We start from the raw sequence: 25,307 nt of genomic DNA on the forward strand, positions 1-25,307 counted from the left end.
CCGTGTTCTCTACCTCCCATCACTCTTGGTTATCATTGCTCAGCTATGGTACAAAATTGTCTCAAAAGAATTGAATGTCTCTTCGTCCTATTGGCTCGATTATAACACAACCCGATAGCCTACTACTTGTTAATTGTGACTACTTCAACTCTTAACTAGAGTTACAATATAGACTCTTCTAGAATCTTTTACATCACAAACACGTGGCTAGCCCCTTTATGATGAATAATGGGGGCTGATGAGGAATCCTAGTGAATTATAGGTGTGAAAACAAGAAGGTCAACTTCTAAGTGGCATAACCTTTTCATATGGACTCTGATTGACGTGCTTCTTGTGCCATTGGAAATATCTATGTGTGTAGAACAACATGAAATCATGTGGAACTAGAGTGGAATAGTTTTACAAAGAAAAAATGTCGTTTGATTCCTCAAAACACTCACAAAAGTTTTCAAACCCCGATTTGCCAAACTGGGTCCCGCTGGTAAAAAAAGTCCCATGACCTATTTCCTCCAGTTTTTCCACTCGGAATACATTGAGATGGATTAAAAATAAGATAATTATGTAATCCAAATCACCTCTTTAAATATATTCCACATGGACATCTCTCCTTTATTTTCTTCCCCCTTATTATTTCCATAGTCTTGAGATTCGAGTTTTCTATCAATTTTGTAATAAGTTGCTCTTGTTCCATAGTAACCCTCAATAATTTCTCATGTCTGACATGGAGGTTCACTAGCTTTGTATTCAAATCTCTTCTCATATTCAACAATTTTACAATAGGAATTTTCATTTTCCCTTGTCCACCTAGATTCACCTACATTCCTTCCTCACCTATGTGAGTGTCTTCTTGGGATTTCTCCATCACTTCTTCATTATACATACTTTACTTATTATTCTATGAAAAATAAAATGTTCATTTTTTAAAATGAAATCATGATCAACACAAAGACCACAATTTTGAAACTTTTTTCTACGATACCTTATGTAACATCCCTCTCAATAACTTAGAAAAATAATTAAGAATTACCATGAATTGCAAAGTAAATTTTTTTCTTCTTCAATAATACACTCATGCATTAACTATAATATTATCACGATGACTATTTAATTGTTTCTTCATAGAGGTAACATCCATTTTGATTCCCATATTCCTTTTATGTCTTCAATGATTAACTACATTGTATGATTCTATGAATTTTTATTTTGACTTGAGTTCCAACTTGTCTAAACACAATAGTGACGTTTATTGTATATTTGTTTTTATTCAAGGATCTCTTATGCTAGAAGGTTTGTCTAATTACCCTACCTACCGTGTAACTTTATATATATATATATATATATATATATATATATATATATATATATATATATATATATATATATACATATTCCATAGGCTAAACTTTGTATCCTTATATTTCCATTCTCATGTTATAGATCATATTTGTATCATTATAGTACAAATCATATCTGTATATATGTCGCCATCGTGACCCTTAAGTTAAGAAGGTTTGTAATTGAAATATATATATATATAAACCCATTCATGATGGTACATACTAAGCCTCTCTGTCATAATGAAAATTTTATAATATAAAAAAGGTTCTTGAGTTATGAAAACCCTTGTGACACAATATACCTGCATGGAAGTCTCACACCATTGAGTGCATATGTGGAGTCTTTAGGTGATCCGAATCACATGATATTGCTCTGTCGAAGAGGGTCATCACCTTCTAATCCAACCATGGGCATGTCAAATATTGAATGGTGATGATTTATAGGCTTTGATAAATGGTGGGAATAGTATTTTCACCATTATGGTAACTACCTACCCCAATCCCCTGCCACACTGAGCTCATTTTGTTTTTTAACCGTGTTATCAATCAAAATTTTTCTTACAAGTTATCAGAAGAAGGAAGAAACCGAGGTAACCACAAACCAATCATTTAAGTATAGGCTCTAGCCAACCTATGACTCAGAGAGGGCTCTCTCGATGTAATTTAACTTTGCTTTATTGTGATTTTAGGCTAGTTCTTAATGTTTATTGGGGTTTTGGTTTTGAATTGAAGGTTGGGTGGTGGATCTCTTTGAACAGATGGATAGAGAAAGGTATTTAAGCCATTTGGCTATGGAGTCAACAAATGGATAGCAAAAATGGATCAATTCATTAAAAGGAATGTTCACAGGGCAGACTAGCAAAGTAAAGTGCAAATATTTAGGTCGAATGGGTGAAATGATCCTAACTAGGGTGAGAGAGAACTTAAGAATCCTTAGACCGGGGTTAAAATGAAGAATAGAGGATAATCATGAACAAAGGGAAATTAAGAATCCTTTGCTATAGATGACAATGAACTACCTAAACTAAGGAGAAATCAAGAATTCCTTAGCTTAGATTTGTGAAGAAAACATTCAACATGCATAACAGTCAAGACAGAGTGCAGTTAAGCAATTTCTAAGATATCATTCCATGTTATAGCATTCATATTTTTAGAGAAACAAGTAAGACTATGGAAAAACTCAAAGAAAAATAACATTGAACATGAGATAATACTTATTTGAACTTTGCTTTATACAATAATCTAGTGAAATATCTGATCTTTATTCCTTGATCTAGCTAGTTGATCCAGTCATTGATACAATAGAATTTCAAACTGGAGAACAAGAAGACTATAGAAATGTTTTTGAATCCACACTACATACTTCGATTTGTGAAGTATTTATACGAAAATTATTACAAAATATCTCAAAACAACTTGAGATTTAAAGTAGGAAATACAAATATCTTCTTACAAGAAGATAGAGGCAGCTATTGAACTGTTTCATGTTGTCCCTTTATTATGGTTGTGTTGGCCTTTATAGTTGAAGTGTAACCCTTTATGCTGACTTTTTGTTGTAGTGTTTCACATTGGAGTCTTCATTAACTTTTACCTTTCAGATGATACTTTTTGACCCTCATACTCTTTGACCCTGATGTGTTGTTTTTACCTGTTTACCTGGTTTTTCTGTTTTTACTGTGCAGTAACTTTTTGCTGTAAATTTATCACAGTAAATCAATCATTGTCTCCCACCATTCTACATCAAGTAATTTTACATTCATCATTCTCCTATAGATTTCATCATCTTCAGTATATTTGGTGAAATTGGGCTTGGTGAGGAATACATGTTTGATCTCATGCTCTAAGAAAAACAAGTTTTCAAGTGTGTTGTACAAAACTTTGCATGTTGGCAATGCTTTTATGCATGAAGAGTTGGCTTGTTCCTTAGCCAAATATCTGAGTCTATGGCGATAGTCCAATTGTGTCATGAGTTTGTCATTGATAACTGTAGGACTGGGAAGACCTTTCTCCCTCAAAATATGGAATTTAGCCATGAACCTATTAATGTTTATCTGCATACTGCGACACTTTTCTTCTAAGTTAAGGATAAGGTTCCTTTTGGAAAGGACCTTCTTTATTTCCAAAATGGTCTCAGTCCTATCTTCTATATTTACCTCATGGAGCTCATATCTATTCTTGTTGTTGAGGAAGTGGATAAGTCTATTGGTATCCTCTGGCTTATCTCCCAACTCCTCCTTCACTTTCTAGATAGCTTCTGTAGCTATCTTTACTAACTATGTTTGTTCAAAAATAACTTGGATTAATGGCCAAATATCATTGACAGAGTTAATGATATTGGCCCACAAAATTTCCTTGGCTTACCCAAGTGGTTTTTCCAGTGTTAAGTCTTTCTCTAAGACTTTGATCATTTCACTCATTCTTTCAGCTTTTTGTGCTTCTTCTTTCTGCTTCAATTAGGCAAGTTTGCAGTCAGTTTCCAAACTTGCAAACTTTTCTCTTAACCCATTCATTTCAGTAGCCTGGATAGACATCTCTTCCATGGCTTTGACTAGTTCTGCTGCTTTCTCTCCTGATGCACTTGTTGTTGATGTAAATTCTGTTATTGCTGGCAAGGCTGTTGCAAGTGGAGACTGTAGTGATAACATTTGTTGAAGAAGTGGCCACATCTGCTTGTTTTAATTGGATTAAAGCATCCAATTCCTTTTCTATCTCTTTTAGTTGATCATTCAGCTTTAAAACTAAGTCCATGAGTTCTTCATGCCCCTGTTGGGCTTCTAGGACTTCCAATGTTTGTGGATGCTGCAGCTGAGGTATTTTTAGTTGTTTCTTCAATGCAGCTATGTCATTGTTCTTCTTTTTAATGAGCTTCTCTGCAGCTTTTATATCCTTGGGATCGTGTCCCAATTCAATCACTAAGTCCTCTAGGGACTTGATCTTAGTATCCTTGGCCTCTGAGGAGGCCTTCTCTAACTGGAATTGTGCTACAATGTTGTTTAGAGAGTTTTGTAGTTGGTGGGTAGCTATGGCATTACCTGTCAAGGTGGAGTATATCATCTCTCTAGCCTGTTTGTGTAGATCAATCTAGTCTATGGGATGAATATCCCTTGCCAACACTTCAAAGTCTACTTTCTTGAAATCAGATGTTGTCTTTGGCTACTAGTCTGTAGGTTTGATGAAAGACATCTACAGCTTCCCCTCTTTAATGTCAAAGGTCGACATTAGCTTTGTTTGATTGGTAGGAGTCAGCTTTAGGTACCAAGCATAGGTTTACGCTTTGAGCCTTTCGTTTCTTGCTTTGATTTCCTTATATCTTTCCTTGATGTTGTGGTCTCTGTTAGAAGGCCTGCTAAACGAAGACACTTCCACGCTAAGCTGTCTTTCCAACATTTGATTTTGTTATGTGGAAGGCTCCTGCATGCCTTCAGATGGGGTGGTAGGCTAGATCCTATTTCCTTCTATGTTTGTGACCTTAGCTGAGCCCTCTGTATCCTCTTGTTCAGAGACATGATTCATTTTCTACCTTTTTGGTTGGTTGGTTTCTAGCTAACCATATGAGGTTTATATTGCTAATGAAATGGCCTCCTCCCTACTTCTCTTTAGTTTCTTCTCCTCATTTTGAGGACTCTACATAATTGGAGGGGTACTCATGGTTGTCTCTGGTTGGTCTAATTTCTCTGATACCTGCAGGAAAGTACCCTCATCAAGTTGTATTTCTAGATCAATGAGATATTCTCTATGTCTACCCTGGTGCTGTCTTTGTCCACTAGGGTACCTTCCACCCATTATATTTGGTTGGCATAGGCTTATATTTCAGGTATGGGATGATGAATGAAAGGTACTAGATTGACCATTTGTCTCTTCTTGGTGATGAATTTCAAAGGGTCATATCTCCGAACAAAACTTCCGTGGAACTTCATGTTTTGTAATATCAAATCTGCTTCTTTGCATGCCTCTCTAGAGTTGCATATGAAGGGGCCTAGTTGGTCTTTTATTTTGAAATTGGCCTTCCTCTTGGCATTGAAATTTTTTACTTCATCTGCATTGATGATTCGTCTATAGTATTCCAATGCAAACAACCTCATTGGGAGGTATCTTGGTAGCTTGTATGGTGCTAGCATGCAAGCATAGATTCTAATTTCGGTGTGGTTTTGATACAAGTACCAATCACTGACATTGGTCTATTTGGACAGTTGGAGGACTCTCTTTATTTTTGGACTGATTTAGGAGGAGGGCTTCCAGTAAACATTGCCATGACTGGGTGTACAAATAGATCAATGAAATTAGAATAAGAGTATGGAGACTGATATTGGTTGATCAATGGGGTCCAAAAAATGACTGACGTGGGCTGACCCTTGGTGTTAAGCTTTTGAAGGGTAAAAGGAAACTTCTCTGACAAATAATACAGGAATAGATGGTATAGGACTGAGGAATACTTGAAAACTGTTTCATTGCTCATTCTAAGGAATTGTTCATGCATCTTATCAGCTATAAATTGGGCATAATCATAAATGACAATCAGAGTTTGTCCTCGAGTGTAGATGGACAGGAAGGCAAGGATTAACTCATCAATATATTCATTAGTGGTTTAGCCCAACACACATGATATCATGGCTACAATATTCTAGCCCCATGGAGAGAAAATGATTGATACATATGCAGGGGAGTCCTTAGGGATGTGTTTTTCCTCGCTTGTGAAGGTTTGGAACAATTGGGCCAATTTTACAGCACTAAGTTTGGGGTACTGGTCCAACAGGTCTCCAATTGATAGGGGAGTTAGGTTTGGCCCTGGTTGGAGTTACAACATTTTGTTTATGGACTCAGCAGTGATGGTGAATAGTATGGTTTGGTTTGGGGACAAGACTGCTCTCTGACTAGGGATGTAATTGGCATGATAGTAGTGGACAATCACTTGGAAAATGTGGACTTGGGGGAACTTGTATTTGGGTAAATTTGACTCCCAAAGGCCAATATCATTAGCATGGTTGAGGTACTTGTCCTTACTTTGGTAGTGTACTTTGAGCAGGGGTTCTAGGGCAGCGGTATCTTTTATTTGGAAATCTTTATCAGCTAAAGGAAGGTGGTCCAGGTCTAAATGAGGTGTAGAGATGGGCCTTACGTCCATTGTAATTGGGGCAGCCATACTTAGTTCTTGTAGATTTGAGTGTCGGGGGCAATTCAAAGTTTTTAGGGAAACAAAAGTTTTGTATATGGTTATGGTTCAGAGTGTAAAAATCAAAGTAAATTTGATATTCTTTACTTAATTAACCATGTTATGAGGGTGAATTTAACTGGAATTTGACAATGGAGTTGGTTTTCCACAGTTAAATACCTAGAATTGGGTGAAATTGACTGTAACTGGTGGTTGATGGAGGCTATAGAGGTCCGTATGGTTCTGGTATTGATTGATGAATGTGTTGGACTATCTGCAACATCTGTGGAGCAATGGAGGAGATTTTTTTAGAAAATTCTTAGTTTGTAAGGGTCGAAATGGCTTTCTGAGTTCTCACTAGCAAATGCACAAAAAGAGTGAAAAGAGGGATAGTGGGGCTTTTATAGAGAAACATTATTTTTTGGCAGGTTCATTGATTGATGAACAGTGGCGGTTTTTCGGTTAAATGGGGGAAGTGGTTTAGCAGGGCCATCACACCATTTTTGTGGTGCGGGCAGTATTTGGGAGAGGTTTCCTGATTCCATTCATCGTTTCACACATAGCGTCGGGGGTCAGCGGGAAAGCCACCTTATTGAGTGGGTAAAGGACGGACATCAGGCATGACTGATATGATCATGGGTCATTGGATGATGGGGAGGGATGATCAACGGTGGTCAGGAGATGAAGCTGCACGGTGACTTACACATAACGTTTTCGGGGGGCCCATGGCTCTAATCACTAGCGTTATAAGATTAACTTAGAACTTAATCTCTCTTTAACACAGGATTAGGGACTGGGGGCAGGATTTTAATACATTTTGTGGGATATGGGATAGTCATATAGTTTATAACTAAACTAAGGGGTGCAGTTATTTTACGTAAAGGAGTTAAATTTATACAGGATAGCAGGTTTTTAAGGAGTTTTATATATTTAATTAAAATGTTAATATGAGGTGAAAGAGAGGAAGGGGTATTATACTTAGGTACATGAAATTTTATGTGCTTTCCATACACTTAGTACTTATGATAAATGTAATTCGGTGGGTTTTTTGCATAAAATATGTTTATCAAGGGGTTTTCCTAGGAAAAAAGAGTTTAGCCTTTAGGAAAAGGGGTTGTGTGAGGGGGATGAATGAATTGCAAGGGAATTTAACACCTTTCCTTCATAAGTCAACAAGCCGAGGGTCTGGTCCCACCAAAAGTCAGAGAAATGCTCCGAGCCTTTTTGACTTAAAGAACTATAGGTATTAATATTTGTATTATGAAAGGGAAGTTAGTGAGTGTCATAGGGATTAAAATGAATGATGGGGATGTTAACTAAATCATATTGTGAACCATTGCCTTTTCTTTGTTTACCACTTATGCATATTTAAAATATGCATTTGGAACAATGACATAAGTGATTTTTATGTAATCACATGATATTTCTACAACCTTTCTACTAGTTACCCATCTACTTACCCTACCATTCTTTCTTCACTTTATTTGGGTGCATTTAGGCTAGCAAACCCTTAACAATATTTTTCTTTTCTTTACATGGAAAACTATCTAAATCTAACCTTATATCGTCCAAGGGATGACATTAAACTGATGAGGTCCTTTTATTCACTATACCTTTCTAATGATCTACCAAGATTATATTGTTTGGTCAGATTTTATTCTCTAACTATAAACATAAAATTTAAAACATGAGATAGGCATGTTTAAGCGATTTGAATATCATGGATTGTGGCATGAGTAACAAGCTGCACACAATCATTTATTATGCATAAAAATTAAATAGTAGTGGCATTTTGACTTCACACTTTCATGGTCTCTTTTTGTCTTTTGGGGTTCATATATTTTCATTTTTTTTACCTTTTCATTCTTTTTGCGCTTTGATTATTCTTTTAGGACATACCCTCTTTACATTTTTTAATTGTTTTTATATAGAAAACATTTGTAGAAAGCAAATGTATGTACAATATTACAAGGCTTAACCTTAGTCATTCAAAATTATGACTCCTATTGGTATAGGAACCTAATAGTGGCTCCACTTGGGGATGAAATTTCCTGGTGAAATGTCAAGAACTTTGTATATCAGTAGCCTTTGAATTGTTCTTGATGTTACCTTTCAATATTTCTCCTCTATGTCTCTGCATTATTGATATTTATGACAATAAATCCTTAAAGCTTAGGGCCTTCTCTTCGGGCTTCAACTTCAAAAATCACCATCCAATCCAAACTAGACTTTTTGAAAAATGAAATATGTACAGTGGGGGATAAAAATCAGTAGTTAGGATCAAAATAATGTTTTAGCATCCAACCATTCACTAGTCCACCTTATGCTTCTGTACCATCCATTTCCCTTAGGAAGAAAGTATTATTATCTCTGAAAGTATAAATGACATATGGGCCTTTCCATACGAAATCAAATTTTCCATGTTTACTTTTATCTTCCCTCCTTGAATCCCACTTTAGGACTTTGTCACCAAGGTAGAAATCCTCAACCTTGGTTCTCTTATCAAAAATCTTTTTAATCCTTTCCTGCACAACATGAAATTTGATATATACTTCCTCTCTGGTTTGTTGAAGATGAATTGTTTGCTTGATTCTTCTTTGGATACCATTTGCTTCAACCTGCAATTATTGAAGAAAATTCATCACTGGTGTTCCCAAGGAGCATGGAAAAAAAACTTCCAACCCATAAACTAGTTGGTAGGGAGAGGTACCAATTCATTTTTTAGTGGTTAGTTTTTCTACCCATAAGGCATTGACTAGCTTTTTGTTCCATGTTTTCTTATTATCCTCTAACAACTTTTTGATGATGTTCACCAAACTTTTGTTTGAGGATTTTGCCACTCCATTTCCTTGAGGATAATAGGTTTTGTAATGGCCTATGGTTATATGATTCTTGTTGCATAAATCTATCATTCTTTTGGATTTAAACACTGTTGCATTATCAGTAATGAGCTTAGTTGGACATCCAAATCTTGATAGAACGTTGGTTTCAAGGAAGGTTATGATAACAGTGTGAGTGGCTTGCCTTGAAGGTATGGCCTCTATCCATTTTGTGAAATAATCTATCGCAGTGAGGATACATCTGTGTTGTGCAGAGGAAGGTGGGCGAATTTCTTGAATGAGGTCTAAACCCCATTGTAGAAAAGGTGTTTCAGTAGAGATTGGCTTGAGGGGTAAAGGTCAAAGCTTTTTCTTTCCCTAAAAAATTTGACATTTGTGACAGGAGGTCACATATTTCTTTACATTACAAAACAAGGTAGGCAAGTAGAAACCAGCTCTAAGAATTTTATCAGCAGTGGTTTTCCAGTAAAGGTGTCCTCCACAGTCACCTGCATGAAACTCTTGTAATACTTTGTCAGATTCATCTTTTAGTAAGCAATTGAGAAGAATACCTTCATGATTTTTCCAAAACAAAGCATTGTCTAATTTAAAAAATTTTAAGGATTTCATCTTTAAAAATCTGCTTTTGGTCTTAGATAATTCAGGAGGAGCTTGTAAATTTAGTAAAACATAAATGAGATCAGCATACCATGGTGATTTAAAAAAGGCCCGATTGATTAGTGGAGCCGCCATCTCCTCTTCCTTATCTATCTATGCAATAAAATTTATATCCAGGGCCTGATAGTTCGATTCATCCATGAGCTTGGCTAAACCTTGGCCCTTGACTAACTTGGTTGGTTTGATTTCTATATCATATTCTATAATAGTAGCAACCCATTTTCCACTCTTTCCATCTAGACCCTCCTAAGTTAGGATGTCTTTGACTATTGAATTAGGAACATAGGCTACTATATGAGAATATAAAACGTACACTGTAAAATCCTTGATAGCTTTGACCAATGTAAAGGCTTTTTTTTCCATTATGTTATATTATAAGGGGGCATCCCTCAGGGCTTTTCTAAAGAAAGCAATAGGTTGTTCATAGCCCTGGTCATTTTTCTATAGTAAAACTGCAACAATTGTGTGCTTAGAAGTGAAGGAAAACAAGATGAAATCTCTGTCAAATTTTGGACTCATCAAAACTGGTGTTTTACTTAACGCTAGTTTAATGTCTTCAAAGGATTTCTTAGCCTCAATAGTCCATTTTATGGTCGAATCGTTTTTTAACATATTGTTCAGTGATCTAATTAATTCTGCTAGATTAGAAATAAATCTTCTAAGAAAGTTAATTTTCCATAAGAAAGCTTGTAATTCCCTAATGTTCCTTGGGTTTTGTGTTGAATCTGTAAGATGGCTTCCATTCTTGTAGGGTCTATTCGGATACCATATTTTGAGATTATATGACCCAATAAGTTTCCTTCTTCTAACCCAAAAAAGGACTTCTTTGGGTTCAAATAAATTCCATATGTCCTACATTTAATAAAAACATGCCTTAGATGATCCAAATGTTGACTATTAGATTTTGAAAGCACAGTAATGTCACCTAGATATATCACAGGGAAATCATGAATTTCTTTGGCAAAGGTTATGCCCATAACCCTTTGGAAACTGGCTCCTGCATTCATTAGTCCAAAAGGCATTTTCACACACATGAATGTGCCCCAACGTGTAGTGAAGGTCATCTTGGCTTGGTCATCAGGATGAACTAAGATCTGATTCTAACCAGAAAACCCATCCAATAATGAGATCCTGGTTTATCCAACTACCCTTTATAAAATGTGATCCATTTTGGGAGGATGGTAATTATCCTTTAATGATACTTTGTTGAGGTTCCTAAGGTCCACACAGAGTTTGATCTCGCCAGTTTTCTTCCTAGTTGGCACCAAGTTGGAAACCCGATCAGAAAATATGGTTGGTGCAATTACCTTAGCATCATACATTCTCTGGATCTCCTTTTCGATTGAAGGTAATAAGACATGATTAATCCTTCTAAGTTTTTGTCTGAAAGGTTTTTCATTTTCTTTTATTGGGATTGTGTGTTGTATGATGTTGGTTTCATAGGATTTGAGGTCCTCATAACTCCAAGAAAAGACATCTTGAAATTCTTTTAATAACTCAACGTATTTCACTTTTTCAGTTGGAGGTAGTGACTTCGAAAGTTTGATCAATTTTGGATTTTCATTAGTGCCTATATTACACTCCTCTATATCAAATTTTGAAGGTTCCATTTTAGGCTTCCTAGGAAGATCATTTGAATCAAACAAATCTTCTAAATGGGTTAATCCCTTAGGTAAAAAATTTCCTTTGAGATTAATAACTTCAGTGTCTTTGTTAATTTTTTCATCAATCTCAACTTCCTTTAGGTTTTCTACATCTGATTTTGTAAATTTAGTGGGATGAAATATATCTATTTCTTCACCTTCTATCTCATATATTTCTATCTCTTTTTGAATGTTAGGATCTTTTGATGTGTGAGTATTTATATTTCTATTTACAAATTCTTCTTCCAAGATTAAAAAATTGTTTATCTACTTGTCATTAGAGAATACTTGTCAGTTCTTCAAATTATCTGGGATTGCAGGTCTGTGCCTAACTTCAGTAGTGTACTGATGGTTAGGTTGAAAGGGTAACTTGCAAGTGCTGGAAAACATCACTAAACTATGAGCCTGCATATTATCTTTTCTAGGAATTACAACAAGCTTGGTTTCTAAGACAATGTTTAGTATTTCTACAATGGTTCCTATATAACAAATTAATCTAGGGTCTTTGGTCATATATAGAGCATCAATCTAGTTTATAACTAATTCGGAGTCTCCCATGACATAAAATATTTTATCTCCTATATTCCTAACTAATTTAAGGCCTAAAATTAGTGCTTCATACTCGGCCATATTGTTAGTGCATTTAAAATTTAGTCTTTATGCATAGCTATCTGAGTGATTACTATCCAGATTATATATCCAAACTCCTGCTCCTGCTCCAAACTTTTTTACTGATCCATCAAATTCAAGATGCCACGATATCTCATGTTCATAATTTTCATCATCTCGTGTGATAAACTTTTCGTCATTTATGGTAATTTGACTATCCTATTTAGTGGAAAGTTCTGAAGTTTGGAAAATTTCCTCTTGTTTTGAAACAGAAATTTATTTTGGTTCTATATCAATACTGACTAAAATAGTTTCTTGTGTTTGATCGGCATTATACAGGATAAAGGAATCAATGTCTGAATGTACGGATTATATAGGAATGTTTTTAGGCCGATCCTGGCTACTTACCATGTATTTCATTAAAGTTTCTCGATACAGCTTCCTGAGTTGTCCAAAAATAGGGATTGTTGCATATGCCATATCAAGTTGATCTAGGTGGCTCCAAAGATACACACAGGACAAAGAGGGCTTATGAACACCTGAAAATCAAAGTGCTAAGAATGATTTCGAACCAAGACCAGAGCGTAGATATCATCGTCTTGATCACATAGGTGTGAATAGTTCGTCAATCGGAGCTCATATGAGGGAGAACGAGGCAGTCAAATGTTTGGTCAAAATTGGGTTGTGGGCCAGGTTTAAGTGTCCTACAGTTTGACCAACGCCGAGGCATGAAACCTAGCTCTCAAAATTAGTCGAAATTGCGGCCTTGTTAATTTGCCAAATATCCCATATGTGCTAAAGAGTTGAAAAAAATACCTTATTTTTAAATAAAAATTGATAAAAAAATATTATGGTGTGGGCCACCACCCCTACCACCCCAAAAATCCCCACATAACAAAAAAACCAAATTTTTTTTGGGCCAACTAGCCATCACCCCCGCTGGCCCTCCTGCAACCACACCCTAAACAAACACATAACAAAGGAGGGGCAGGCCATGACCCCCGAGCCCTACTCCGCCCACGGAGAAGCTACAACATATCATATGGGAGGGGAAGGCCATGACCACAGCCCATCTGCTGCTCCCACAGAGCCACCACATCATCCATAACCCAAAACATTCAAGGCTGTCAGTAAAGGTGGGCTGGCCCTTGGGGCATGAACCCGACCTTCCAAACATTAACAAACTTTGTGTTAACATTCAAAATGGAGGTGGGTACGGTGGGTGAGCTAGCCAAGGCAAGACTAACCCAACCATCGATTATTAATTTAAAAAAGAAACATTGGATTATGTATAGAAAAAGGAATTTGTTATGTAAAAAGGAGGAGGTAGGGTTTGACCATCCGACCTCCTTCATAATAATCGGATCTTTAAACCAACTCAGCCCAATGAAATTCTTGTAAACTCAATCCTAAAAAATTAATATAAACCTTCATTTTCCTAGTGCACCCATGATGGAGGAACCAATAACAGACATGAATTTCGAGACAGAGGAGGCAATATCTTGGCACGAAATTCGAGGCAGCATTTTGTAGGAGGGGTTAAATTTCACTTTGTCAGCATTTGACAAATTTTATATGGTTTCAACACTTCTCGATGCCAAGAACACAATGGCACTGTCCGAGTCTCCATCAGAGTTCTAGATTTTTCGGCCATTTTCAGTATGAGGGTGGAACCATGATTGCTACAAAATAGGGAGCAGAACCATGATCCTTGCAATTTCCCTTAGGAGGTAATTTTTCTCCATGTCAGAATATAGTAAAGTTTACGGTCATTTTTCATTGTTTTCTGTAGGGATCACAATGGTGAAGTCAGATTCACCTTTGGAGTTGTAGATTTCTAGTCCACCCATGGAGCAGAATCTTTGAGGAATATAGGGGGAATCTAAAAGATTCCTTGAGCCCTAGGTTCTCAACTTCTTAGAATTCAAAAATTGGACAGTCAATTTTGCACTATTCAACGTCATAAATTTGATAGTGCATTCAGATTTCTAATTCTCTCATTCTATTCTTCATCCACTTTTCTAAGTGGAATGCAGGTGTCAACATCCATGTGCGAGAAATCATGCGATTGACGCCATAAGATCGATGGTCCGAGCAGCATCAACAGTTTGAAATCCGCTTCTTCAGATGGCCCCTTGGTTGTGAGGTATATGCAGTGTTCATGTACTTATTCTGGTATGCATTGTGTTGCGCAGGTCCTTGATTGATGTTTGATGTGGGATCCTGTTTCTTATTCATTATTTTGTTTCCTACTTGATGTGACACAGAATCGCCTATATGATGTACTTGTTGTCGTGATTCATCATGTTATGTTTCGAGATCCCTTTGTTGTATGTTGATGGGATACTCATGTGTCGCCATGCATGTTTGCATTGAGATCCCTTTTATGCCATGTTGGCGGGATGCTCATCATGCATGAGTTTTGTGTCATACTGATAGGAGTCTTTTGACTGAGAGTTCCTATAGTGGAACATGTCTTAGAGCCACTCCTGCATGAGGTAATTTTCCTTGTATGATCGTGACATCATCTGTTTTGTACGTCATCACTATTGACAACACTTAATGAAACATCGTACACCATCTTGACGCTGGGGCTCAGAGACGTAGTCCTTCTTGGACGAACTTTGCTATCAACACTTTTGTTTTTATGTTGCTGATGATTAACATGTTCCTCATCTTCATAGCATGCAGATGTGTCCATTAATTTTGTTTTAAAAATGCAATTTAACACATCATGAAAGTAAAAGGTTTTGGATGGGTCCTTCATCACAATCAGACCTAGATCAAGTGGTATCAGAGCGGTCTTTGCATTGATGTGAATTGCAAGCATGAACAATGGAATGTGCAACGACACAGGATGAAAAAGAAATGTACAAGACCATGCTCAAAGTTTCCAAAAGAGTGGAAGTAATGTATGAAACTGTAAAGAAAGAGACAAAGGAAAAGGAGAGATTGCAACTTTAGTTGCAAGCCACAAAAGAGCCCCTGGAAGAACTGAAGCACAACAAACAAAATCTTCAAATAAAGAATGTTGAATTGAAGATGCGTTTACATGAAGAGAAAGAGGAGAAACAATGTTTCCTACGACAGCTGCATGCAAAAGATAAGGCCTTGGAAAAGCTACAGCGTGACCCATGTGAGGTAAAAAGTAGTTCTCTAAATTCATGCATGTGTCCTCATGATGATTTCACTATTTTTGAAAATCATACCACAAGAATTGGCTCCAAACTATTGAAGAAAATGGGGTATGAAGGAAAAAGGCTTGGGCGTCAATGGCCAAGGAATTTTCAACCCCATCAAAGTAGAGGAATTACTGTGTCGAACAGGACTTGGGTATGTCAGAAAGGAAGGTAGGGAATGTGCTAAGACAACAAGCAAACCACCAACAACAGATGATGAACAATCCTCATCAGTTCTTTCCAAATAACCAAAGGAGGTAAAATATGTTGATTTCCTTTCAGTTTCATCGTCACATATTATGATTTCTATTGGAGATTTGGAGATCCCAATTATAGGGACAAACATGAGGCTCCTTACAAGGATTAGCCGCGAGGAGGAAAAATAAATTGGTGTTAATAACCAAGACATAACTCAACCTTTGGAGGTTATGCAGAGACCTCAATCTGTAGGCTCGAGATACAGTAAAGGAGAATGCTCGAAGGTGTCAGATTCATCCGAGACACCATTGAAATTGTCGAGGAAAGAGAATGATGGGAAAACATCCCCATCATCCCATGGTAGTTTCCATTTCAAGGAAAGAGTTGAGGCAAGCTCTCGTCGCCATAATGACATTAGAGATAGAAAGGGAAGGTATAACTACTTTCGATCTTCGAATGTTCATTTCAATTATAATCATGTTTTTAATGATGAGCACAAAACATGGCGTCGAAAAACATGTACCTTTTGTGGATTACATAACCATACATTTTCGAAGTGTTGGAAAATAATGGTAGCACAAAAAAATATGAGGTGTGAAAGACCCTCTCAACAATAGGTAAAGAAACATGTTAAGCATATCTGGAGGAAGAAAACCTATTGCAGCAATTGTGATAGAATTGGCCATAAAAGAGCCACTAGTCTCCATCCAAAACATCACCTTAAAGACATAGTTTCGGTGCATGAACCAGGTGAAACGAGTGTTCGATAAGCAAAACCACCACAAGGAGGCAGCCCATTCACATTGATAAGTCAAAAATGGTTTCTAGATATGCTAGTGTTTCATGGTCGTTCATTTGTAAATCATTTGTTCCATTTTGAAATGTAAAAGTGATGATGTGTTTTCCATCACTTGCTCAACAACAATGATGTCTAGTCTTATTTTGAGTCGCATTTCACACTCTGAAAGTGATTTTGTATTTACATCACTTATAAAAGAACAATAGTGTTTGGCCTTATTTTGTAAATCATGTGTTGCAATGATGAGGTGTTTTCCATCTCTTATTGAAGTAACAATGATATTTTGGCCTTGTTTTCATAGTTGGGATATTGCGTCCATCTTGATATAAACTTGACCACCGAGTATGTGTTATAAACTCGTGGCAAGTGTGGGATGCTTGGGCCATTAGTTGGTCATGAAAGTCAAGCATGTAATTTGTGAAACAATGTGCTAGAGGTTGCAGGTGTCAGCTCATTGCTTAAGGCTCTGAAGAACAAAAGTGAAGGAGATGGAAGCGAGGCCTTTCCAGGATGCTCGTGATGCAGACATGGTACAAAGGAGTTGTAGATTATTATTCATGCTTTTGGAGGACCAAAAGCTCCTCAGTGGGGAGGATTGATCCAGGTGGCTCCAGAGACACAAATAGGACAAAGAGGGCTTATGAACGCTAAAAAATTGAAGTGCTTAGAATGATTTCGACCCAAGACTAGAGCATAGATCACATCATCCTGATCACAGAGGTGCGAACGATTCATCAATCTGAACTCGTATGAGGGAGAACGAGCCAGTCAAATTTTTGGTCAAAGTTTGGCTATGGGCCAGGTTTAAGTGTCCCATAATTTGACCGACCCCGAGGCATGAAACCTAGCTCCCAAAATCAGTCGAAATTGCAGCCTCATTAATTTGTGCAATATCCTTTATGTGCTAAAGAATTGAAAAAAATACCTTATTTTTAAATAAAAATTAATAAAAAATATTATGGTGGTGGGCCACCACCCTCGCCACCCCAAAAATCCCCACATAACAAAAAAATAAAACAAAATTGGCCGGCGAGCCATCACCCCCATTGGCCCTGCCACAAGCACACCCCAAACAAACACATAACGAAGGAGGGGCGGGCCATGACACCCGGCCCCTCCCCTGCCCACAAAGAAGTTACAACATATAAAAGGGAGGGGTAGGTCATGACCCCAACCCCTCCATCACTCCCATAGAGCCACCACATCATCCATAACCCAAAACATTCAATGTTATCAACAAAGGTGGGCCGGCCCTTGGGGGGCAAACCTGACCTTCTGACCATTAACAAGCACCGTGTTAACATTCAAAATGGAGGTGGTGTTGTGGTAAAACACAAGCCCCCCATTTTTTTTTGTTCACTTCAAATAATGGGGACCCTTTCTATAAATTTTTGGCTAAACGCCTTTTAGGATTTTTATTTAATTGATTATCCTACGCTTTTGTTAATTTTTCATTTTCTTTAGATTCTTGTTTTGATTGCTTTGTTAAAATCGATTTTTTATAAGCTTCCCATTGACGCTCGTTTCACCTCATTTGGTCAACTGGTTTGAAAATGGCACTCTTTTGAAGTCCCATCATTTAGCTAGTCTGGGTTAAAAAATGCATAAAATGTACAATATTGCATTTTATAAATAACTTAGTTCAATAATGCATTCATTTTAAACATCAACCCATAGTGAGTTCTTACTAATATTTTTCCATTTTAAATTATGCATCCAAATCATGAAACAACGAGATTTTAGAAATTTAATTCAATTTCCAAATTTATTATTGATCTCGAAAAACCAAAGTTTCGAAGTGGCTGTAGTTTAATTTTCATTTTTATTAGAGTAGCTGTAGTTTATAAAATACGATGAACCACACTAGTTGGTTCGAAACGCATCGACAAATGGTATTCCATGTGATTTTCGCCGAAAAAACTCTTACAAAAAATAAATCTCATTAAAATAAAACAATATAAAAATTAAAATATATACATAAAAAAAATAATAATAATAAAAATATTTTTTATGACCGGATCGGAAGATCGGATTGGGAGTTTTCAAATTATAACAATATTGGAGGACCTTCAATCTTCCCGATTGCCGATCCCCCGATCATTAAAACATTCAATGCATCGGATCAGAGGTTTTCACTTGATACATATTTTAAAACCCCGATATCCCATCATATCCCTGATCGCCAATATTTAAAAGGTCAAAAGGCATATCCCCGATCGCCGATATTTAAAAAGTCAAAAGGCAAATGGGCATAAGGCATAAACTTTAAACCAAAGCCCATGTAATACGATTGGTTTTCTTTTGAGTTTTAAGTCATCACTCATACGTATGAGTGAAATAGGTGAGGTAGGAAGGTTAGTTTTAATTTAATATTAAATTTAATATTTAAATTAATTAAATTATTTAATATGTAGAATAGAATTAAGTTAATTAAAATATAATTAATTATTGATTAGATTATTTTGTTTATAAATAGTTAAATTAATTAGTTAGATTAATGAATAGTTAATTAACAATTAGTTTAGTTTATGATTAACAATTAATTTAGAATTAATTATTATTCTAATTTAGGATTAAAATTTTTAATTAAAAATTTCATTTTTAGCCCAGTGACAGAATTTCCAGATTCATGCCAGATTTGATCCATCAACTTTGGAGGCTCATAGATTAAGTTATACTTGGCCAATTGAGGCCCAAGATGGCTCATTGGAAAGAGAAAATCAAGAAGAACATTTTTGTGGAGGTTTCAATAATAGATTTAATCATTTATTGGGTCAAAACTCAGGAAGAAGATTAATCTTTGAATTTTGAAAACAAAATCAATTTTCCGAGTTATTTTCTTCATTTTCATTCGTCCAAAGCCTCTTCTAATTGCAGATCCATTGGTTAATAATATCTTTGGCCAATTAAACCACCCCAAACATCAATAGACAAATTATATTTTATTTTCAATTATTTATTTAAATAGAATTTGATTGGATTTGATTTAATTGCCAGAAATGATATTTTGATTGCATCTTAATTTATTTTGATTTCTTTTTGGAGGAAAACAGTGGAAGAAATATGGAGAAAAGGATATCAATCAATGAAAATGATCCAGCAATTGAAGATCAGGATTTTTGAGCCAATAAAGTTGGATTTGACAGATTTCTCTAGAACAAACTTTCCTCTTCAATAATTCCTTCACAAATATTATAAATCGCAGATTGCAAAATGTAGTAGGGGCTCCTCTCCTCTACAATTCTAGACTTCTAAAAGCACTACTGTAATAGGAATTTAGAGTTGTAGGAGAGAGGAGAGAAAATCTCAGATCTGGGGATTATTGAGGATTTTTCCTTTGTATCTTGAATTATGTATGAAGGGCAGAGTTTGCACTATTGTGGCTCTAGTTTTGAAGGCAGAAGTTCAAGTAATGTAAAGGACTGTTGGAGACCAAGGTCAGAGAAATGGAGGCAATAAATTGGTATTTTTATTATTACTGTTTCAAATATCAGTTTCATTTTTATGGTAATAGGAATGTCTCATTTTATTCATGTTTGTGAACTATTGTCAATATGGGTAATTTGTCTCAATGTTGTTATTATGTATCTCTGCTCTTATGAATTAATTTCTAATTTCTGAGTAACTATTTACTCATAAATTTGTCTTATAAAACTGATTTATCGAATGGTAATGTGCTATGAACTATTTCCACATATTATTGTTTAATTATTGGATTGATTGATCTGATAATCAATATCATCTTTGTGAACTACTTCCTGAGTGTCGTTGGTTTATTATTTCAGTTAAGAGGTCTCAATAGGATGTGTTTTTATAACCATAATATCAGTTAATTGAACTACTTCATTAACTTGATATTCATTATAAACAAGACATATTTAAATCCCAATACTTTAATTATCTTGCTCTTAGTTGGGTTAGATATATATCTGCCTAATTAAGATAGGATTTAGATTAGTTTATTTTGCTTGCATCATAGAATAAGCTTGCATTTAGAGTAAATTCTACATTCTGTTAAGTCCTCTCCTCAAAGAGGCAAAACTTTAGTTGTGGCTTGGCTTAACCCAAATCAGCTTAAGGGTCATTCCCTTGCATGATCAGCAAGAAGAATTGATCTGATATCCCTGTCTATTGGTAGTTAAAGATATATAATAAACAATAACAATAGGGAGAAGGTAACTGGACCTAGTTAAACCAGTCGGAGCCACCACACCAAACGGAAAATGAGCTGCTTTAAGGTCTGGACTGGGTGGTTATCCCCTATTATTGTTGCAGCGATTTTTTAGGCATCAACATTTTGGCGCTAGAAGGAGGGCCGAGATTTTTGTCTATTGGAGTCTTTTCAATTTTAATATTTTAAATCATGATGGCTCCTCTTAAACTTCCAACTTGGAGTTGTATCCATGGACGTGCATCCTCCAATACTCCACCCGAAGTGGTAAGACTCTTGTCTCAGGTAAAGTTCAATGGTAAGAGAAATTCTATTAATTTTAATCATGTCTTTCAATTTATTCAAAATGTTTCAAATTATGATTTTCAAGGAATTGATGAAGGCATTTTATGCAAATTTTTACTCTCACATTTGCGGCAAAAGCCAGAAGCTGGTGTGGAACTCTTCCAGTTGCTTCAATCCATAGCTGGGATCAATTTGTTACAATTTTCATTTGTAAATTTGACAGCTATGATTATGAACAAGTATGTGAAGAAATTGAATATCTACGAAGGTTTGAAAATGAGTCTGTTAATGATTTTAATATTTGATTTCATTTGAATTGCTTAAGATTTAAAGACAAAGATAAACCTATGGAAGAAGAATCGTTAGATTGGTTTGAATATATTTGTTCTCTTCCACCCATTCCCAATCCATATGAAATTAATTCAAGCTTTGTTCCATCCCATTACAATATAAATGAGAATCCCAATTTGGATGTGCAAATAAATTGTGATGAAGTGGTTTCACAAAGCTTGGAAAATATTTCTAATCAAATGCAAGAAGAAAACACAGAAATTTTAGAGAAAGAGCTACCTTGGAATCTGAAAATTACTCTGTGGTCAATTCAGAAAATCAGATCATGAATCAACAAGTACAAGTAGCAATCAAAGTAAATAATAAAATGCAAACTGCTGTACAAATTTCTAAATTTTTCCATGATGAGCAAAAAAGCAGCCTTCTTCAAGAAACCATAAGCACACAAAGGAATGATCTGTAATCTGAAATTTACAATGAGCATAATGCACAAGATTTCTCAAATAGAGACACTTTTAAATACATTGTTTCAAGTTCACATTTTTCCCTCTTTCCTGATATTTTTAATGATGGTAATTTTTCCCTCTTGGTATTAATGATATTTCAGAAAATACAGAGGCTAATCTAAATGAATTACCATTAAGTTTTTATCAAGATAGAGAAGCAATTAATGATCATTCTTTTGCCATTAATGAACATGAAATTCTTGTTCCTCTTTGTTTGGATATGTTGGATGAGATTGAAGAGAATTCTAGAGAAAATTGTGAAGTCATTTATGATAATTACTATGACATTGAGGATGTTGATTTCTATTATTCTCAAGAGAATCCTCATGATAAAATTCAGATAACATCTGAGAATGAGGAACATTTCAATTTAGAAATTATTCCAAACTATCCTCATTTTAAAATAACAAATTATCTTCATGATTTCACCATTCAAAAAAACATTCCAATTTATGATTCATATCATAATCAAGCTCTCATTCCTACTCATAATCATAATTCGTTTTCTAGTTCACAAGTTGGAATTCGAAATTACTTAAATTCCATAATTTTGGTCAATCTTCATGAAAAAAAAATCATTTCAAAACAATCCCAATTGCGCTGTAACATTAGTTGTAAAAATAGTGATTTCATTTTAGTTTTTCTTGCACACTTATTTTGTTTAAATTTAGATTTATTTTCTGATTTTATCTTTCAGGATTTTAACACTTTATGCTGCCATATTGAGCACTTTATTATCAAACACTTAATTGGTGAATTGCTTTATTGGGAAATTGAAGTTTCATATTATAATCATCAGCGTCAAAAGCTATTTCAACTTCAATTTCAATCAATGCTAATGTTTTATTGAATGCTTCTATCTTCTCAAAGGCAATTTCAACAAGAGAATGTATTTTTACAATTTGGCCAACAATCTAATTTAATTAATAATTTTCAATTGTATTTAACAGATTTCTATTCATTTTTCATTGACTCATTTGAAAATTATTTGGAAATTTTTCCTTCAAGGAAAATTGTCAAATGATTTAACATTTGTACATAATACTAACAATTCTTTCCAGGCCTTTGAATTTAAAATCTCATCTTCACAATCTGCCCTGTTATCTCTCCCTTTGAACATTACTAAATCCTTAATATAAATCCATCCAGATTTCTATGATCCAATTGGTATTCAATTGGAAAGGAAATTTCAAGAGAAAGAGATTTTAATTAAGTTGCTAACAATAACTGTACATTCTGATTTCAGATTTATTTTCCTCAGTTTAGTTAGATTTGTATGTTTATTACTAACATTTGAATTGTACATATATGCGGGAATAAAAATGAGAGAATGGTTACACTGGAAATATGACTATACCTAGTCATCTTCATGTATATGGTTAGAATAGGAGTAGAATTAGTTCAATTAGTTTGTTTTAGGTGGTTGATTTATTTGTAATAGTTTTGCAGATTAAAAATAAAGAAAGCAGTTAGCCCTTCTCATACATGTTCATTGAAAACATTTTCTTCCTATCAGAAAATTTTAGTTCTTGCTCTCCTTTTAATTTTTTTTTACAGCAATACCTCTACTTTGTCTATTTTGAAAAATGTCTTGATTAAATTCAATTAAAAGTTGCACTTGGCATCCATTGCCTCAAAGCCACTTTTCTTCATTTCGGGATTTCCTTCTAAGATTTTCTTTTGAAATTTATATGGTAAGGATTTGAGGATATAAAAGCTTCATGACCCCATTATCCCATGAAATGTATGACTATCTATGATAAGCTTAATTCTAATTCCGTCATTATTAGTCAGTCTAACCTTTGACGGTAATCATATGAAGTTCATATTATCTTTCTCGGAATTTGCTAAAAGCTGACCTTAAGGATGTCCATTTTGCTAAGTGCACACATTCAAATCTGTTTTGATATTTTTCCACAATTAATGACTTAATCTCATTCTAATCTTTAGTTTATTATCTAATGCTGCAAAACGCATCATCTTTATTTACTAAAGGCATTATTGAACAGTCACTATAACAATACAGATTTTTCTCAAGATTAATTCGGAATGAGCAGAGGTAATAAATTGTTGTTTCACTTCAAAAGGGAAGCATAGTTTCATATTTATTTCTAGTAAATTTTATATTCCCTGGACATGAATAAACATATTTTATTTAGGCTGATTGCACACTTAGATTTAGAATAAATGATGAGATGATTTTGAACAAAGTCAAAATTTTGATAAATCGAAGGAAAAATTTGAAGGTTCATAAGGTAAAATTTACAGACAAATTCCTTTTAGGCACGCATTTACAAGTTTATTCTCATCCATTGTTAGTTCATCTTTTCCTTAGTTTATTTTTTATTTGTGTTCTGTTTTATTTTTAGGTTTTTATTTCTTTTCAAAACATAAAGTAAGCAGTAAACCCAATTGAAATTTCAAGGAATATCATAAGACCATTCGCATCATAAGATTTCATCGGAAGTAGTTATTAGCATTTCTTTTGATAAAAAATTGTCCATAAAAGACCTCTGATGTATTATCTTACTCATATTCCATATCGCATTTCGCATATCGGAGCTTTGCAGTTGAAGTATACTTCCATTATTGTGAATTTCCAATAATCGACTTTACCGATATTGCGATGAACACATAATTTTGGACTCGATATAAAATTCAAATCAGATTCATAAAAAATATCGTGTCCGTTCAATCGCAATAAAAGTAAGGGCATAATTTGAAAGGGCCGATGTCCTGGATCCGATATGTTATTAAATCTTCATTATAAAATTATTGGGTCCACTCTTCATCGCATATCGGCATCGCAAGAAACATATTGTATTACATCAGATGCTTAAGATTGTCGATCGCCGATTAGTTATGTAATTCATCGCATAGCCAATATCGCAATCGCTTCCTCGCATTTTTATTTATGGCCATACCATTATTCCCAATCTGCAAAGCGCAATGTGCAAAATACAAATCGCGAGATGCGATGTGCGATATAAGAATTGTAGCATGACTATCCCCGATTTGCAATATAACAGCTCTTCAATAGTGTGATCATTACATTTCATCGCACATATTTTCTTCACATGATCTCATATCTGCAATTTGATATTTCAACCACCGATGCAATAGCTTCCAATGCATGCCTTTGAGCCATTAACATTTAATCGATATATGGCATAGCAACAAAGGTGGAGTCTTGCAAATTAAACTTGAAGCATGGAGGAGAAACATGTGATGTGAATCATCCGATATGTTGATGTGTTATTTTAAAAGCGAGCTTGGGTAACCACTATGGTAAGAAAGCAATTGATGACAAATTTGCAGCATAAAAAAATCATTTCAATTTCTCATACATTTTAGTTTCAAATATAAAATTCCATAATTAAAAAAGAAATTCAAGACCTCTCTATCTTCATATTTAAATTTTATTATCTTGGATTTGGTCTTGATTCTGGACAATTTATAAAATCATGGAGTTTATATGAAACTTATAATAGTTTGAGAAACAGTCATTACTGCAAATTCTCATTATCATTTTAGATGCATTTATTTTAATTTCAATTTCCTTGAGCACTAAACATTCCATTTTTGCATTTTACTGCTTACTCTAGTGTAAGTAAAATAAATAATGATTTTGGGTTATATGATT

The sequence above is a fragment of the Pinus tabuliformis genome, chromosome 3_1 (genome assembly GCF_031772625.1).
Source record: "Pinus tabuliformis cultivar Carrire ecotype Pingquan chromosome 3_1, CPIR1, whole genome shotgun sequence".
Taxonomy (NCBI): domain Eukaryota; kingdom Viridiplantae; phylum Streptophyta; class Pinopsida; order Pinales; family Pinaceae; genus Pinus; species Pinus tabuliformis.